We start from the raw sequence: 5,659 nt of genomic DNA on the forward strand, positions 1-5,659 counted from the left end.
CAATAACAGTTTGCAAACACATGCCTGCAATAACACTGGAATGAAAATTATGCAGTGTGCTGATGGAACAAACCATTCTCCATTGTTAAATATGGATTTTTTTTTTTTTTTTTTTTTTTTTCAAACAGAGCATGACTCTGAGGTAACATGCACAACCAGTTTTTTTAGCAGAGATGTTAGAGCTGATGCAGCAAACAGGTTAATTAAAAGGGTTCACTGAAGGACTGGAAGGACTTAGCTGAAGGAATAACAGTCTTTGTCTTGCAGGCACTGGCTGGTATAGCTGAAGAGAACACTGAATACTGGAAGATAACAGGCAAGTAATCAAAGGTGAGTAGTGTAGACAAATACAGGGAGTCCAGTAGTAAGCAGAATAAAATAGTCCTTTTTAACAATGAGATGAGACAAATTTGCTGCATCCAAAAAACTGGAAAGTGCTGCCTTCAGAGGACACATTTCAAGGTAGGAAGGCATCAGGGCATGTTTGAATCCAATGTTAGTTTCACATCCTGCCTCCTAAGATATCTTCATCTGGTCAATAAATGTATCCTTTGCAAAAAAAATAAAGTAAGAAAGTTGCATTTAGTTGTCAGTTTGTGTGTAAATGTATTTTTCTGATCAGCTTTTTGCACTTTTGATGTTATTTCTAGCAAGAAATCAGTATTATAGTTACTAAATATTTGATTAGTTATCACCAAAGCTCATTCTATTTTGTTGTAGATCATTAAACTGTTCTGCTGCTTCAGAAGCATAGCCAAAATCAGTTTTAATGATGTGCCTTTATGCACAAACGCTGCCTGCAAAATCATTGCCAGATAAGGCAGCTAGGCAATAAAAATTAGCGGCCTAGGTTTTTGGATGCAGCTATTATGTATGTAAAGTGCTGGTTTAAACAGTGGCGGCTTGTAGTTTTTAAAACAGAGGCGGCACACTAATTGTATTGGTCTGGGGACCCTGCCAATTATTATTATTATTATTATTATTATTATTATTATTATTTGCTTAACCTCTTTAAAATGGCCTTTTGGTTGCTTTTAGTCAGAAAACGTAAAGAAAACGACACACATACAGCAAGATAATATAATTTCACTTACCTGGCCTAACACTTAAAGCAAACATCCATTCCTTCTTAAAAGTCTGTGTTAAAAGAGAGCTGCCTGCTGACCTGTTGTGCCATTTAATTGAGCCACGACTGCTGTAGCATGTATCCAGCTTAGGCATGTTCTTTCTTTATTTTTAATTTGTATACTGTTTGAATGACAGCTTGGTAAATCTGTTGGCGATCAAATATTCAAGATCGCTACTCATCATAAGTACTTGGTACATTATCTGCGCTGCGGGAGACATTCAAACTAATATCACGTAATTTACTTCTCTATGATGATTGGTTGATATACCAGAAGAGAGGCTAGCCGCCCCTGCCAAGTTTCATTTCTCAACACTCCTCAGCAACAAAGTGAACACTCGATGGTGTATTACAATACAGTAGTTGCATGTGAGTCCCTCACTTATCCTCTGTGTGAAAATATGGATGTCAAAATCATACAGTCATTGCTGGAAAGGGTTAAAATCCACAAAAATGCTGAAAAAACAAAGAATTTGTGGGACCTAAAAGATTTTTCTGAAGAACAGCGGGCAGTTTAACTGTTCAGGACAAACAAGGGACTCAACAACTATCACAAAAAAAAAAAACAGCTGTGGATCATTTAGGTAACAACATAGTATTAAGAATCAAGTGTATGTAAACTTTTGAACGGGGTAATTTTTACTAATTCACTATTATTTTCTCTTGTGGTATATGTAAACGTACTTTATGTGAAATATCTTATTCAGGTCAGTACTAAATAAAAAATGACATGCATTTTGTATGATCCCTCTTATTTTGGTAAAATAATTACAATTTTGCAGATTCTGCAAGGAGTATGTAAACTTTTGACCTCAGTGTATGTTCCAGTCTTAAGCACTAACAGACACAACTCTCAGATGGAATAGCCAGTACAATTCAACATCCCAAAGCATGTTCTCTTTCTTTCTTAAAGTGTTTAACTAAACTAAAATCAAAGACTAAGCAGGACCATACGTAACCAGGAGAACAAACAGCAGTCTGTCCTGTTTGTCTTAATCCTTGGATTTCAAGTGTGGTTTAAGTGTTGAAATACTTTTGCGTAAAAATATGATGCATTGAATTGACCCTTGATATTGAAAATATGATGCATTGAATTTAGTAATAAGTGAAAAAAAAAAAAAAAAAAAAAAACCTTTACAAAACTAAACTACTAAACCTTTACAAAAAGTTGTCTTTCAGAATTTGTAAATATATATCCAAATCCCCAAAATCAAAATAAGTCTTTATGTCTAAAAACAGTGAGACCACTTATAAGCCTTTTATATAGAGCTGTATTGGACTCTAGTGGCGAAACTATGGATTGCAGAAGATTTTCTTTTTTTTTTTTTTTTCTCCCACCAGACTTCAAATTGAATTTTAAAGTCAATGGGCCTCATTCATGAAACACGAGCAGAAAAAAAAATTGTGTAAATCGTTCATAAAGCCGTTCTGACGTAAACTTTTAAATTCATGAAATGTTAGTATTTTCAAAATGTTGTACACCTGCTCTGTACAACATGTAAATGGTGCATAAAATGTTCTGTGTTCTTTTTGGCAAATTGATGACACTGAATTTTGATGCACTGCCGTTATAATTCCAAGTTTATTTTCCCTTGCTTTTTATTTATTTATTTACTTGTATTTTTTTGTAGCTGAGTTGATCACTGTAAAACGCAGTGCTTGACACTGTCACAGAGCGAGACAACTACCAACCAACCGTCCTACTTTTACAACGACTGCCTACAATAATGGAGAAGTCAATATTATTGGTTACTGCTTTTCATATTTAGTAAAATTCTTAAAAATGAGATACTAAAAAAAAAAAAAAAAATTAAGTAGGTAATAATACTTTGCCACTGTGGATATTCCAAATCATAGCAACTAAAGCATCTCAGCTGGAAAAACAATGTGCCACCAAAGGAAGCGTGGGTTTAGAAAGCGTGTCTGACATTTTTTTTTCAGCTGGCCAAAAACTCTTTGGTGGACACACGTTATTGAATATTTATTGTTAGGCATATGGCCTATTAGTTTTTTTTTTTTTTTTTTTTTTTTTTTTGCTATACTGGAGCCAAACCTGAGAAAGTAGACCAGAATATTCCAATATGTTGACATGTGCCCTATTTACGAATGATTGGAATTCATTAACATACACGTTTAACTATCAAATTGAACGTTTACAAAGCCTTTGTGAATCCAGAGGAGAGTTTTTGGGAAGGTCTGTTTTACGCAAATTACTCAGAATTTACTCATATATTTACGCAAGTTTCATGAATGAGGCCTATTGTTTTTTGTGATTATCATTTTAACTTGAAATACTGCCATAATTGAAAAGTATTGTTTTCAAATGGGAAAAAATTGATCATAATTATTGCATAAATATTAAGTAGTACCATGAAATTCTCTCAAAGTAGAAAAGAAAAAAATATATATATTTATATATATATATATATATATATATTATGGAACAAAAATATATTACATTGATTTTACTGAAAATTAATAAAACCACTAACAACACAAATGTGACTCCCAAATGAACAATACCAGAGGATTAAGTGGTTTCTTCTAAACTCTATTAATGTAATAAATTAATGAAATTAATGATCTGGCATCCTTAGCTGGAGATGGGAGACTGGAGATGACTTTGGGTTTGGCCTCTTTTTTGACTTACTGCAGATTCAGCCCTATCATCTGAAATTGTTGACAGATTGGTCAAACCCAGTAATCTGCAGTGTATTTTATTTATTTATTTATTTATTTTTTGTGTATGTTGACTGCTAAATTCTGTTATTCACTGTTGTACCAAGTAACTAATGTCTTTCATAGTTTTGTGTCTCGTGTATAACTTAATATTCCTTCTTCTCACATAAAATTACTAAAACTCAAATTAATTTTTAATGTCCATTTATTTATATTAATTAGCATTAATAAAATGGAAAAAGTACTGTCATGTTGGTCATTATCTCAAGATAAACTTATACACTTTCAGTAACTGTAAGTGAAATGACATATTTATACAAATATATTATCCCTAATATTATGGAAGTATCTCTGAAATGTGAAATGTCTACAGTCTTAATAATTAATTAATAATTTGTACACCTACAACGTGTTTTAAGAACTGAAAAAGAAACCTAGCCAGCAGTTCCTGAGAGTCTTTCTGACTCCATGCAAATACAAGAACAAGTATTTTTGAAGAATGGTGACTCATCCACACACCTTTTGTAAACATAATCTGAAACAGGTTTTGTTTTTGAAGAATGAAACAACGTAACTTGCATGTGCATGACCATAAGCCTAACTACAAGAGACCAGCTAGTATGTATACACCAATATGTGCATATAATATAAAACATACAAATGTGCAATATGTGCTTTCTTAAAAAACATGTAATTCATAGCATGTATAAAACTAACCATACATCTCACAAGATCCAAACATTTTGGTGCATTTGGTACCAGTTTTAAAGTGTCGGTCTGAAAGGTATGAAATTATTTCAAAAAGTAACACAATGCATAATCAGCATACATGGCATTCTTAAAAACAGGTCATTTGTGGGAAGTTGAAATGACATGCATGGAATGTTAGTAAAAACTGGTCAGAAACGATTTTTTTTTGTTGTTGTTGTTGTTGTAGTTGTTTTTTTATTTTTTTTATTTTATTTTTAATAAAAAACAAATAAATAGAGTGTGTCATTGCTATACATGGATATAAAAGTCTTACTGTTCAAATTCTGAATCTTCCCATCTTGAATAACTGCCCTGGCTAACCTTGCGGAGGTTGTTTATGACTTCTGGGAGACTGAAAAACACTCTTTTGTGTTCTTCAAAAGTCAACCATGGTGGTCATCTGATAAAACCCTGTAATGAGACAGGGAACCAGGGGGAATTTATATCCTGAGGAGAGACAAACAATGATATGACAGGGACACTTAATTAATCTAAGAGTAGAGTTATTTAGTCAAACAGATTTTTTAATTAAATTTTATTTTCTGTCTCATCCTTGGTCATTATCTGAGTCAGTTATATTGTTGCTATAGAAAATCTTCAAGTTACCATGCTATGAACTGCCATTAATGTAGATGAGAAGCTTTTAAACTGAAACAACTTTCATTTGAAACTGTAAAATGGTCAAAAGATATGAATCCCACATGAATGCTATGTTATCTGTAGTTTAAGTTATGTAGGAGTGGTTAAATAATGTCACTACTGGATACTGTCTTTATTGTGCTTTTTTACTCTTATACATTAAACAGATTTCACAAAAGAAGGAGAACATTAGGGGTAAGCCAAGAAAGAGAACTATAACTGGAGGAGGGCATGCTAGCATGTTTGTGTTTTTAATAGTTATATAATAGTCTCATTTATTTAGTTGATTATTAAGATAGTTCGTTGAAAAAAATGTGGAACCAAATGTGTGAGGAAAATATTGAACTGAAACAGTAAAATGTTGTTATGAAAGAGACTGTGACAAAGGGGGACTTTAGTGGGTGGATCTTGGCCAACTTCCTTCTCTCACGGTGTGTTGAACTACCAGATGAGTCAAGAGTTTCA

Source organism: Labeo rohita, chromosome 17, assembly GCF_022985175.1.
Source record: "Labeo rohita strain BAU-BD-2019 chromosome 17, IGBB_LRoh.1.0, whole genome shotgun sequence".
Lineage (NCBI taxonomy): Eukaryota > Metazoa > Chordata > Actinopteri > Cypriniformes > Cyprinidae > Labeo > Labeo rohita.